Raw genomic sequence first — 15285 nt, forward strand, 5'->3', positions numbered from 1 at the left:
ATAATATTTTTTTATCATTTAAGTAGTATTCTTCAAAATTGCTTAAATTTCTTTACTATTTTTTTTCCCCTGGCTAGTTGTGGTACAAAAAAATATATAATGCAAATTTATAAAAATGTTGATATTGAATCTGTGTTAAAATAATATACAATTCAAAGGAGCGTTTACCTATTCGATTAACGTTTATTTGATCAAGATAACAGATGGTTCGCATCGCTAAGCCCCATACTAACTTTGGATTACCAGTTCTCGGAATATACGAGTACCAGCGACTTACGACATCAACAGACAGACTGTCAGGATAGGTGATCCCTTAAAACGAATGCTGTCGTTTTAAAAGAGGGGTCGGGAATACAGGAATAGTTTTATTTGCTTAGGTAGGTATCGTAAAATTTAGGGGAATGGTTATTTAAAGTTATAAGAAAAATAACTTGTAAGCTATTAGTTATTTTCAAACAATTGGGTTAGTAGAACTTTCTGTTTTTTTTTTATATAAAAATGTTCGGTTTTATTATCTTTTAACTATTTTACGTTTTTAAATGCTTGAATTTTTGTGGTGTCATCATAATTTCCCTTTTTGCACCATTGGGTGCATAGAGCACTACATTGATATACCAATAGCAGTGTTTCGAGATTTTTGTATGTTACATAAAGATAAGATTGTCTGTCTTAACCAAAAAAAAATACTATTCGAAAATATTAGAAAGATAACGTTTGTATGTATGGATATATTTTTTTACCCTTTTTTTCCCTTCAGTGTAAAAACACGTCTTTAAATTAATATGTCCCGACTATTCTCCAATCGAACCCGAGACGTCTAGCATGGTAGGCAAGCGCGCTAACCATTAGACCAGGACGCGGACAAAATGACCAGATATATGACAGATAATTTATTAGATGTGGAGAACTTTTCTGGGAGGTGAATAAGTAAAGTTTGGGCATTTACAAGGCTTATGACCTGTCATTGGCTTGTTTTATCACTACACACTGTGTATTATTTATCATTATTTTTAAATAAATACTAAGCCAAATTAAAAAAAAACTGAAGCTACTTTTGAAGTTTTTTTAAATTTTATTCTACTACTGCTAGTTTCGGAATAACAAATAAATATTAAAATATAAATTTTAGGTTTTAAAAGTAATATGCCATATATATTATGTTGATTGTATATTTGTATTTAAAAAAAAAAAAAAAAAAAAAAAAAAAACGCATTTTAACATATTAACCTCAAATAATAACAAATTTTTAACTTTTGTCTTAAAAAAATAATTGCACAAAAAACAATAAAAAAAATAAATCAAAAAAATATGCCGAAACCAGGGATCGAACCAGGGACCTTTAGATCTTCAGTCTAACGCTCTCCCAACTGAGCTATTTCGGCTGATGCAGGCAATGTCGAAAATAACAATCATTACAAGTATACTCATCTTCAAATTATTTATGAAAATTTATTATTTTATATTATTACATTGTTATCTTATCACTAAATACCACATGTGCAGATTATATGAGAAATTGTATACAAAACTTCACGCTACATGTAAAAATACCCATTTTGAAAAGGTGCTAAGATTTTCATAGTTAGGTTTCACACCACGGCAAAAATCCACTCGGCCCAATAAAATAACGTAGGAAGGATTAGGTTTTAACGCATAAATTTTTATATGTCATTTTTTTTATTTATTGGCTGGTAATCCACGAACCAATACAACATGAGGTCGACTAATCTCCACTCGATTACTGCGAGTCGAAACCAAAGAAATAAAATGTAAATATAAATTACTATTTATATTTACCCACCCTAATTTTGCCGGGCCGGTGGATTGCTACAATACATGTGAAAATACTTCCTGGGCCCCGATTACTATGGGAAGTTAACAAATTTGCTTTAGACTGTCTATAAAGTAAAACCAAAAATTATGAACGAAAATGTGTGTTATTTGCATGAAAAATTAAAGTTTCGTCGATATCCTAAAAAAAAACCATATCCTTGAATGAAAAAAAAAAAATTAGCGTACCTGTAATTTACCCAAATTATTATTATTATTATTATTAATAATACTATTATTGATATTATTATTTTTAGTATTATTATTATTATTATTTTCGATTTTTTAAATTATTATTATTATTTTTGGAATTACTATTTTTTTTCTATTTTTTTTATTATTTTTATATTTTTATTATAATTATTATTATTGCGATTATGATTATTATTATTATTGTTTTTATTATTATTTTTACTATTTTTATTATTATTTTTACTATTATTTTTATTATTATCATTATTGTTATTATTATAATCTATTCTTTTTTTAAAGAGAAATACTAAAGTTTTTATTATTTACTCAAACATTTGAATTTTCAGACTATTTCCTAAAAATTGTAAATAACTAGTGCTGAAAATCGACCACGGGACCACAACCCGGTATTATTATTATTATTATTATTTTCATTCTTATTATTATTATTCTTATCATTATAACTAGGATTATTATCATTATCATTATTTTTATATTTATCATTATTTTTGGTATCATTATTTTTATCACTATCAATGTTATTTTTATTTTTTTTATTATCATTATTATTACTATCTTTTATTTTTTTATTATTATTATAATTATTTTATTACTTTATTTTTTATTATTATTATTATCTATTTTTTTTATTTTTTTATTATTATTATTAGTATTTTTATTTTTATTTTTATTATTATTATTTTCATCATTATTTTAATTATTATTACAATATTTGAGTTTGTCCAAATGCTTGTAAACAAAAGACCGGAAATCCATATTGCCTTACATCTTTAAGGTATTCTCCATCGCTGGCGCTGTTGTAATTTGTTAATGTTATTATTATTATTTTCATTATTTTTATAATTATAGTTCGATCATTTATATAGCGCCATTTTTGTGAAAATTACCTCAAAGGCGCTGTTCAATAAATAAACATCCCAGTACATCTTGCAGCTACAGAGCGCATGGACGGTTGGGATTCTAGTTCCTCGTCACCAATTATGATATATTACAATTATAATATATATTAGCTAGATAATAGAACGTCTTGCAGCTACAGAGCGCATGGACAATAATAAATCTAGCCCCTATTTACATTTTTATTTTTAAACAATTTATTTGACAATGAAGTTTAGAGTTTAAGTGATATTTTAAAAACGAAATAAGCAAATTTATAAAATTAGAATTTAGATAACAACAAGTCTTGCAGCTACTGAGCGCATGGACGGTTGAAATTCTAGACCCCATTAATAAATTTAGATATTTGATAGTTGATAACATTTACATATGATAAAAATAATATGATAGCTAATATCACAAAAAGTCTTGCAGCTTCAAAGCGCATCGACAAATGGAATTTCAACAACATAAGAATGATTTTAAAAATTTAACAATAAAAAATAATTTTTAAAAAACGCAAAAATAATAATTGAGCAAAGAACTAGTAAGTATGGCAATTAAGTGAACATGTAACAGCACAAAAAGTAAAATATAAAAAACTAAACAAAGATAGCATTCCTTAACTTATTATTAAGGTTAACAAGACAATAGACGATACTCAAACTCAAAGTCTTGCAGCTACTGAGCGCATGGACTGTTGAAATTCAAGACCCCGTTTACAAAATTTTAGTATTTTATGGTTGGTAACATTTACATGTTGAAGCAAGATAATCAATCGTCTAAATTACCACACATTTATTGAAAGTTCGTATTGACATGTTTTTTTTTACAAGTTCGCTTCCATGCCTAAGGGGGGCATCAAGACTAAGAACTTCATCGTGATGTTAGGTAAAATAATACCATCAATAAAATAGCCAAGTAACATTTCTAAAATATATCGATTGTCTGACTTATTACATCGTCCACCATACATAAGGTGTAAATTATTATAAATCGATAAATATCATGCCCATGTTCGTACAATAAAAAATAATATTTTATCGGAGAAATATGACTAAATCGAAGCAGGGACGTGCCATCACAATACATTACCTCTGCTGAATCAACTTCACTATTCAATAAGAAACATGCGCTAACCATAAGTCATAAAAAAATGTACTTAGAAAAAAAATTGTCCTAATTTGTGCTTTTCTGTTATAATAAGGAAGTTAAGTTTTTTTAAGTGTTTTAAAAAAAAATGTGTACAAAAATGACATAAACAGACTACAAAGACAGCAAAATAAAATATTAAAGTTAGTATATGACCTACCCTATCTAACAGCAACTAAAGAACTTTTTAAACAAACTAAACAGTTAAATGTAACTGAACTCTTTAAACTAGAATCCTTGAAATTTATATAGAAATTAGCCACTGATGTAATTGTAGACGAAAAATAAAAACTTGAAAAAACCTGTAGTAAACATAAACACAACACGAGAATATCAGAAAAATATCATAAACAACCTTTTAAAACGAGAAAAGGACAATCGAGACTAATAAACCATGGACTGAAATTTTACAATCAACTACCAGACAAAACTAAGCAAAAGACTTAGACAACCTTTACAAAAGATGTTAAAAATATTATCATTAACAGTAGAATGTGAGTTTTAAAAGTAAAAATATTTCGTCAAATGTATGTAACCCGTAATCAATCAATGTATCAATAAAATTTAAATAAATAAAAAAAGTGTATTAAACAAGCAAATTTTTTAAAATTTTTATACAAATACATGTTTTGTGTGTTATTGTTATTTTATTTGTATGTGTATAAATTGGTTGAGTTTTCAAACGAACAAACGTTTTTTGTCACGCCGCGGCCATTTCATAAAAATACAATGCCACTTTACCTTGTCTTTGCATACAGACATCGCTTTCTCTGCATCGGCGGTGCCAACCTTACTGATTTTTCGGTAGATCTACCGATTTTGAAGCAATTTACAGATCCACCGAATTCGATTGAATTTCTAACGATTATAAACATTTCCCAAATTAATCAAATTACAACAAAGAATTGTTTTTTTTTTTTAATTTTTATGCATCGTATTATCAGCGCTACCATTTACAATGAGGAAGTGTCTTTTTTTATTTTTTTATTTTTAATAGAATACTAAACTAAGCCAATTTTTATTTTGAAAATTCGTATTATCAGCGCTATAATTTTTTTAAAGTTTTGAATTTCTAAAATAACTCCGCGTGTGACGTCAGAGGTTCTCATATGTCAGTTTTCCCGATTGGTTCGTTTACCGTTTACGTTTAAGTAAAGGAATTTGTGTATCTGGGAAGTATGTTTACTAGGGATGAACGAAATGAGGGTGAGTGCCGGGAACAGAGTGAACGGTGCACTTAAATCAACCTTGGCAATTAAATGTTTGTCGAAAGAGGCAAAATAAGCAGTACACAATGGAGTCCTGGTCCCGACCCTGATGTATGGGAGCGAAGTATGGACTTGGAAAAACAGGGATAAAAGTAGGTTGAAAGCTTTCGAAATGCGATCTCTCAAGCGAATGTATGGTAAAACTATGTACGATAGATGCACAAATATTGAGATCCGTAAATTCTAAGGCTGAGGTAAGTATTATCGACAAAATCAAGAAAAGAGCACTGCGCTGGTTTGGACATGTAGAGCGAATGGACAATGAAAGAACGGCTAACAATATTTAAGAAATAGAGGAAAGAAACGGAGAAAGACATGGTATGACCAAAATCAACAAATACTTGAAGATGGACATGTTAAAAGTCGGAATGATCGGCGCGCGTGCATGAGAAGATGTATAAATGTAGAGAAAGCGAGATCTGTATGCAAAGATAGAGTGGTGTGGCGTTATATCCTCTTTGCCTTCCCTTACGGGGAAACGTCGTGATGATTTGTTGTCTATCTGCCAATTTAAAAAAAAACTGTAATAGCGACAGTAATGTGTCTAGATATATATATATAATTAATTTTTTTAAGTACAATTCATCACCTGTCTATTTTTTTGGTTAGCTGGAAGACATGGCTTTTAGCAATAAGTCTGCCAAAGCATATTTAAGTATAAAAAATTCTCCAAAGCACATAAAGGTTAAATAAATAAAAAATACATATTTTTTATTTCCAATTTTAAAAAAAAAACATATAAATGGTATTTTTCTTTATTCCTTGGAAACTTCACTGGTCCATTAGAGTTAATTCTAACTGTGTAAAATATAAAACTATGTAACTGTACTGTATGTTTCCTAAATAAAAGAAAATAAACATAAAAAAAAAAAACTCCTTCCACACCTAATGTTGCATAGGGCACTGCATCGGTACACAAATCGCAGCGTATCTTGATCAGTTTTGTATCATGAAGGAAAGATGATCAGGTTTACGCTTCAGGGGCTAGTCCGGGGACTATAAAATATTATTGTTTTACAACACCGTTTTAAATAAATATTTCACATTAACCATGTCGGGAATCGAACCCGAGACCTATTGCGTGGCAGGCAAACGCGCTGACCAATTCGCAACGAGACATTTATCTAATTATTGAGTAGGATTGTGGGTTTGTATAAATTAAATAAATAATAAGAATACGGAAAAAATATGCATGTTCCCCATTCTTTTACTAGAAACTGCACGTGCATCAAAAATAATAATAGATTTATGCACCATCATTCTCGGTGATTCAAAAGGGATAACGTCCTTCCTTACATGGCCTGATACTTTTATCTAAATATGGACGTAAATATCACGATCTGACGAATCAGCTCCATCACGGGAGATTACGAATAACAATGGCCCAGAAATGAAACTCGACACGCAGAACACGGTATAAAAAAACAACACCTATTATTAACGAATGGTGAGACAGCGCGTGAGGCTTAACGCTCAACTGGTACAACTGTAACTGGTCACATGTGGTCATCCTCCTACACCAGACCTACTTTCGTTTATATTTCACAGCAGCTGGGTCATGAAGCTTGGAATATTGACTGGTCAATGTTTGTTTTTTTATAATAAAATAAATAAAACAACTTAAAAAAACGCATTGATTTTAACAACACACACACCCTAACACATAGAATATGGATATATTCAAAGAATTTCATAAAAAATAGCATCAAATAAAACACTTACCACACCTTTCCTCATAAAAACACTATCCATCTCAGAACAATAACGGGAAGACGCACTATTACCTTTTGAAAACTCACCGTTCAAAACTGATAAATTTGTTTCTGACCAAAAGATGTGTTCGCCTGCTTTTGTCATAATTTCTAGTATTAAATGTTTTTTGACTGGACACATGTAGCAATTCTTGTTATATTGTGTTTTACTAATGGTCATTTACTGGGGGGTGGTCATTTACAGGTGCTTTGACCCTATCATTATTTATTTATATTCTGTAGTTGATAATTATATTTTGAACGCCTTTTGAAAAGTTTGTTTGAGTCGTTTTGTCTGGTAGTTTATTGTATAATTTTAGTCCCTGATTTATAAGTCTCGATTGTCATTGTCTTGTTTTGGAATGTTGTATGTGGTATTGTTCTGATATTCTTTTATTGTCCATGTTTATTACAATTTTGTTTTTTGTCTACAATAATATCAGTGGCTAACTTTTGAGTATTATTATTATCATAATGGTGGCCTTCGTGGTGTAGTGGTTAAGACGCTTGACTCACACACGGAAGGTTCCGGGTTCGATTCTCAGTGAGCACACGAAAATTAAATGTGATTTTTCTCAAGCCTGGATGTTCTTTGATGTAATTCGCCACTGTAATTGGGCCTCCTGGCCTGTTGTGGTGCAAAAAAAAAACTATCGATTATAATTTATTTCATAAAAATTGGTACAAAATTACGGGAGATAAGTTATGATTATTGATAATATCAAATACAACCGACTCTTTTGAAATAACACGGTGCTTAAAACATTTTGATCGTTGGTTTAAGAAGAGGTAGTAAGCTAGCGAGCATGCGTGAGTTAGCTATTTTATCCGATTTACAAAAACACGTTTTTCGTAGGTAGATTTGTCAACAATATCTCAAGCGACGCGACGTTCGTCTGGCTCGAATGTTCATCTGAGACTTAATTTTTAATAACAAGTTTGCGTTCAGAAAAAAAAAATTATTCTCTCGGTTCGCTCCATACAAACTTATATGAAAATCGCGCACGGCAAAATCAATGAAAAATAATCACATTTAAGTACAGAAAACCAATACATATATATATTATCCGCAAAAAATAATTAAGGAAAAAATAACCCTGACCCGTGAAAAATAACTGTGTCCAATATATATGTATATATTTACTAGGGACAACAGCTTTCTATGCATGAGCAAAGCAATAAATAACTGGAGCAAGAGGAAAAAAAATGCTATGCGATACATTGTACTATCATCATTATCATCATCATCATTCCCTTTCCGCACCTAATGGTGCATAAGGCACTGAATTGTTACAACAATCGCAGCGTATCTTGATCATCTTTATTTTAAGTCGAGTTGTGGTTCCTTGGCTAGTGTCTCGGACTCAGGGATCAAAGGTCCGTGGTTCGAATCCCACTCTGCCCCAACTTGATTCCCATTTTCTAATAGTCAGTTATTTACTAAATGGCTATCAAAATCAAATATTTGATTAAATTATAAGAACGCAAATATTTATTTTTTTCCAAAAAAAAAAAATTACATATAAGTAAGGTGATCAGTCTTACGCTTTAGATACCAGTCTAGGGACTATGAAATTTTCTCGTGTAAAAACACCCTATTTAAATAATATTTCATATCAACCGTGTCAGGAATCGAACCCAAGACCTCTCGCATGGTAGACAAATGCGCTGACCATTACACCACGAGGCCGACAAACATATTTGGATAAAAATATTTTAAAAATAAAGATAACGCAGTAAATTAGAAGTGGCAAAAATCATTCATGCTTAATTTGTTGGTATCGTTGCAATGTGTATTGAATGCCCTAGGTATAATACAAACTGTCTCGTGCTACGAGTTCATGAACTCACATCAATTTTTCAAATAAAATATTTTAAAGATTAAAATAACAAGCCTTTAAATAATATGTTAATTAATTGGAAATTGAAATAACAGATGAAGACAGATTGCAATGGATTACGGCGCGATGAAACGCATTCAAGATTAAAAATAGTTGTCTCAACACGAGGAATTTCGACAAATAAAAGTGACATAATATACGACCTTGTTAATGTCTCGGATAAGCTAGCAGATGCAAATGGAAGGCGTAGAAAAACAAGGAAAATGTCTCCCTTTGCTATGCTCAAAATTAACACGATCCGAATACACGAGACTGATATTGCACCTAAAAATAACTCTCTCGCCCAGAATCATTTTAAACTAATGAACATTAATGAAAGTCAAATGTTGTCTTTGGGTTCTGCGAGTTGTTGCTTCTATAGTAAATATTATTTTAAAATAGTATTTTAATTTTGATCAATTTACCGACAGTCCATTTTAAAAATACAAAAGCTTGAAACGTGGGAACCCGGGAAGCCATTGAAGAACTGCAGCCGGTAAAGTAAAACATCATAGAGTGTTCAATGTTCCCATATCTCGGACCTAAATCCTTTAATGGTCTGCCAAAGAGTGTTCGCGACCTCAGAGTAATAATTTACTAGAGAAGCCCTTAAGCTCTATTGCATAGAACAAAAGCATTCTACTACTTCTACCATCACGCCATTTCCCCGTAGGGGTAGGCAGAGAGAATGGACCGCCACACACGTCAATCCTGGCATACAAACTTAGCCTCTTCCACATTCATACATCTTGTCATACATGCCCTTCGGTTCTGTCTGCTTTTGACATGACCAGACTTAGGATTTTGGTTTATCTGATCATGCCACGTCTTCCTTGGTCATCCTCGTCTCACGTTGCCGTTCATTATCGCCATATATATAAAAGCATTCTAAATTTTTAATTTTTGATTTTTCGATATGTTTTTTACTATGTTTCTTACTGTGTGTTTTGTTTTTACTATGAATTCCGTTCTAACTATGTATTTTACTGGGTTTTTAAATACATTAATAACAATACATTTTTTTTTATACATTTTTTACCATGTTTTTACTACATTTTGTTTTTAAAACTATGTTTTTCACCATAATTACACTATGTCTACTACCTTTATTTATTTATTCTTTGTATTGATAACAGGGTAAATCTAGGGTTAGTTAGATAATCAAAGCAGTTTTGTATAAATACATAATTTTATGTTGATGAAATGATAATTGATAAACAAATGATAATAAATAAATTAACAACTTACACACAGTAAAATAAAATTAGAAACGAAACAATGAAATAGCAAAGACAAAAAAGTATAATGGATTCCAGGTTGATTATAGGTGCAAGGAGTTTATTAAATATAATGTATTTGTATCTTTTGATTGATTAGTAGAGTCATTTAATTTACAATCAAAATAATTTAGTTGCTGATTTTTGTTTCTGGATAGTGGTAACCATAAGGAAAAGTAAGAGGTATTTGTTGGAGAATAGTCGGGACAGATGCAAATTACATCTGCATTGCATAGACGTTTTGAAAGACTCGATTGATTGAGAAAATGTTCCATATCGGTATAGTTACAGTTGATCTCTTTTGATTCCTAATTTGTAAGAATCTTTTCATAAATTGTATTATTTCATCGATGTTTTAAGAATCTTCTCATTTTTTATCATCGATTTAGGCAAGAAAATAATGCATTTTTGTTTTAGTTTAGGTACCAAATTCAGCGCACATTCGTTAGACTTTTCTTTTTAACTTTGACTGAATTTATCATAGTGCAGATATAAAGTTATCTCGAATTAAGCTAATACTAACATTTTTTTATACAAATCTTTCAATTTTAAGATCATTTTTAAAAAATCTTAAATAAATTTTGTTGGAAAAAAAAAGAAACGGTGTTGAGTCGACTGGGATTTGAACCTCGGACCTTTGATCTGTGAGTCCACAACACTTACATTTGACATCATCAAATCAAACATCATCACCATTTTTCACCATTTCCCTATCCGCACCCAGTGGTGCATAGAGCGCTGCATTGGAATTCCAATTGTGGCGTATATAAATATTTATTTACATGGAAGGTAAGGCGATCAGTCTTGCACTCCAGGTGGGAGTCCAGGAACAATAATTTATTATCAATTACATATCGTCTTAACAGGCTTAGGAATAATTAGTTCATCTCTCTCGCAGATGCCTCCCCGAATACTGCGCAAAAAAGACAACTGCACGTCGGAGTGATTATGACTAACTAAAATTGAGGTCTCGTATTTCCGTATCCCCTACCCCAAAACTGAACTGATTTGGATTTTTTTTTAAAAGCATCAAAAAGAAATTTTCAGTGTCCTTAAGCTTAGATTTTTCAAAAATAGTTTATATTTTTGTATATTTTTTTTTTTTTTTTTTAAATAAAAAGAAATATTTGCGTTCTTATGATTTACCCAAATATTTCATTTTGAGGGCCATTTTCAACGAGTTGTAAATAACTCACTATTAGAAAATGGAATCGAGTTGGGGTAGAGTGGGATTCGAACCACGGACCTTCGGTCCGTGAGTCCGAGACACTAACCACAGGACCACAACCCGATTTTGTATTTTGTATTTTGTATTAAATGTACGTTTTAATTTCTAATTTAATTTATTTAACTTTTTCTACATAATGTCATTTGTACATTGGCGGGCTTATTGCCAAATGGCAATTTCTTCCAACCAACCAATAAAATAAAAGTTTAATTTTTATAATTCAAGTTACAGAACATGTTCATTAGAAAAAAAAAGATTAAAAAGCTAACTATATATAAAAATTGAAATAAACGTATTTGTTTATAAATTACCTTAAATCAAAACTATTACTCAATGGGGAAAAGGAAAAAAAGAGGAAAAGGGAAAGGAGGAGAGGTTAAGGAAGAGAAAGAAGATGTTTCTTCAGACGTAATTTAAATAGAGATAATGCAGCAACATATTTGATGGTGGATGGGAGATGATTCCTTATATGTGACTATATGAGTTAGAGAAGAAAGAAGAATTGTGGATGGGTATTAAGAGAATGCCTTGAGAATTAGAACAAAGAGGTAAACTATGAACTGATAAGCGTTCAAATATTTCACGCGGGTATATAGGAGCGTTAGGACTATGAAGTACATTGAACAGAAGTGAGAGGGATTGATAGTCTCTCTGCTGTCTAATTTTGAGCCATTTCAGTTGCCTACGATAATCAGAAATGTGGTCATATTTCCGAAGACCTAAAACGTTCGAAGACGGCAGATGAAACTAAGTATTTAAAAAGGTTTTCGGATGATATAAAAGACCATTTATTCATGGAACACACACGCCAATAGTGGATATCTATAGTAGGTAAAAAAATCATCACTTTGGTGCCATAATCCAGGAAAAAAGTACGAGAATACGTTAGTATGAAGAAAAGTCAAACCGAGCATCCCCTTTAGGCAAGAATACTTACATTCTTTTAAATGAAAGTATTGTAATCAATACTTGGCTGAGTGTTCAGTCTTTGGTCAGTCGCATCATGACATTCCTTCCGTTGCTCCATAATACATGATCACGAACGAGTCTCGGTGGCAGGATCCATTTTAGGAAGTTCGCACAAACAGGTACTGTCAGCCGTTTCGGATTATTAATCTGTTTCTAATAATAGCCCCGATTGAATTGAAAAGAAGATCTTTATGATATTGTTGAAGAATAGTTGATAAATTCTGCTTATATTTAAGTGTATTATAGTTCCTGGCATTGATTATTGCTGCAGTATGTTATATTTAAGTAATGAGGGAGATATTAAAAGACAAAATAATACAAAACTAAGCGATGAAAATAATATCAAGATGTGGTAGACGCACCCAAATTAAAAATATGACTTAACTTCCTCATGAGGAAGTTGATTGTTTTTTTATTTGTTTGTTTAATAAAAGATTATAAAACTAAGGCAAACATTTTGGTTTATATTTTTATGTGTCGTATTATCGTCGCTACGTAATTTTTTAATTATTATTATTTATCTTCTTTATATATAATTCCTATGTAAGTGTAATGTCACTGAACTTCTCCTAAACGGCTTAAAATTTTCAATCGAATCTATGAAAAAAAGTTAGAATCATAAATATTTTTTTCATCCACCTACCAGGGTTGCATTTGACGAGAATGTATACACAAAAAAATTGAAGGATGTTATTTTTTTGTGTTTAAAAAAGTTTGTTTTTGAATGTTTACAAACAGCATTTGTTTTTTGTGGATCACAATCAGATTCTTTTCTTAAATTCCTCATAATTTCTACCCATTTATTTCTTTTTACGGGATTTTTGGTAATACTAAAATAATATTAAATTCAATACATTTTTAAAAATAGTATTCATACAAAAGTACACGTCTCAGTTGGTGAGAAGACCGGAGTTTGACGTTTGCAAAATGAATGCCATATTTGAAAAAATATTTATTTTATGTTTTGGACTACAACCATTAACAAGTACCTAGGTACCACTGGCGGCTCCTGACCGAAAACATTGGCAGTGCATTTTTTTACATTTTGTCAACCTGTATATTATTCAGTTCAATAATATTATAATAATATGATAGGTCTGACGTGATAAACGAGCAATAGTATGACAACCCGCGCATCGGAACCAGAAACGCCAAATACGCAACATAATACGCACGTTATAGTTAACTAAATTCGTACTAATATCATGTCATTACGCATGTTCAAAGTGACATTACAAACAAATTTTAAATCTGCGCATGCGTTGGCAATGCCCGGAATATGTATATTATCTTCTCTCTCTAACGCACAATTCATCGGTACGAAGCATTGTCTGTTTCGCTCAAATGACGATTTTAGGAGATATGATATATTTCTTACGAATTCGGGGTAAAAGATTGTGCAAAACAGAATATGCACTGGGACGATTGCGCATGCGTAGACAAGATGAGAAAATCGTCCGCTAGAGTCGATTTCGCTAGATCTTTTGGCGCTAGTATTGAATATTATGATGTTTACGTGTATAATATTGCAACGAATCCCTGTTTCTTTCTACCTACTTATAACATATTTTTACTCTCAATAAAATTACTTATTTACACAAATTATTTACACAAATTTTTGCTTGGCAGTGCACTGCACTTATGAACATACTAAGGAACCACCTCCGCTAGGTACCTACTTAAATTCAATATATGAATATTAACAATTTTTAGTTTTGGAATTTAATCACAAACAAGTACCTAGGTACCTACTTATCAATGAAAAGTTTTTTTCCAAGCTAATACATCTAAATTATTACATTTAAATTTCATTCCTCGAAGTTACTGCAACTCAATTGGGGACTTGAAGTTGAACAGCTTTATAACTAAATGGAACACAAAAACATATAAGCCAAAAACCTTTTCTTACACAAACAAAATAAATATATAAAACGCTTTCATGAGTCGAGGAAGTGGTAGATCTAGAACTAAGGGAGATAAGGTCGTTGTTATATAATTACTCCGTCCGAGACGTCATGAGTTCAAATTTGTGAGTTTTTTGACATTTAAAAGGAGAACTCCGTACCCGCCAAAACACACTAAACGTGGAAAACAATGGCTATCCGGAAACCGGAAATCTATCACTAACACAAAACAACGCTATAATTTACTGATATGATATGTCATGAACCTGTGACGTTTCAAATTAGTTCATTTTTATTATTTTTTTCATACATTTTCTTGAAACTTCACAATTCGACATTAACCGCTTGTAAGAATACATCCATCCCGTAGCACTGAACTAACGAAAGAATGCCAAAATATTTCATTTGCATTGTTATTTTTCCATAATGTTCTTGTTTAGCGTAATATTATTGTTGTTTTATATTTATTTATTTTATTTTATTTTATTAATTTTTCACGCCCATAAGGCTTTTACATACATGGAATGTGTATAAAACATAAGTATATAAACAACATAAAATTTTAAAAATACAATATAAAGCGATAAAAGATAGAACAGTGTTTAGAAGTAAAGTTGGTATAAAAAAGAAGATGAGTATATAAACAACATAAATTAATAAAATACAATATAATGAAATGAAAGATAGGATCAGTGTTAAGAAGTATAGTTAGTATAAAAATATTATTTAAGTATATCATTCGTACCAACTTAAAACATGACTTTAGTTCATGGAGTGAGAATAGCGAAATATCTCATTTTTTAAACATTTTTAAAGTAATAAAGGTCTATGAAATACTATTTAGTAAAATTATATTTTTTTGTTACTTATTAGTAGCATAAAAAATATTTTTATATTTGTAATTTTGAATTCCCTCAAAAACGGTAATTCCATTGGC

General features: G+C 30.7%; 1 long non-coding RNA gene and 1 other non-coding gene across 3 annotated transcripts in view; both read right to left on the minus strand.

The window, feature by feature from the left end:
- The window catches only part of LOC148285382 (uncharacterized), a 121093-nt gene that overhangs the window by 64162 nt on the left and 41646 nt on the right, over positions 1-15285 (minus strand). The gene's annotated exons all lie outside the window — the stretch shown is intronic.
- On the minus strand, positions 1310-1382 carry TRNAF-GAA (transfer RNA phenylalanine (anticodon GAA)). The gene has a single exon. It is a non-coding gene; the product is annotated as a tRNA-Phe (tRNA).

This window comes from Micrasema longulum, unplaced genomic scaffold, assembly GCF_059751315.1.
Source record: "Micrasema longulum isolate JH-2025_06_02 unplaced genomic scaffold, ASM5975131v1 h1tg000037l, whole genome shotgun sequence".
In the NCBI taxonomy this organism is placed as follows: domain Eukaryota; kingdom Metazoa; phylum Arthropoda; class Insecta; order Trichoptera; family Brachycentridae; genus Micrasema; species Micrasema longulum.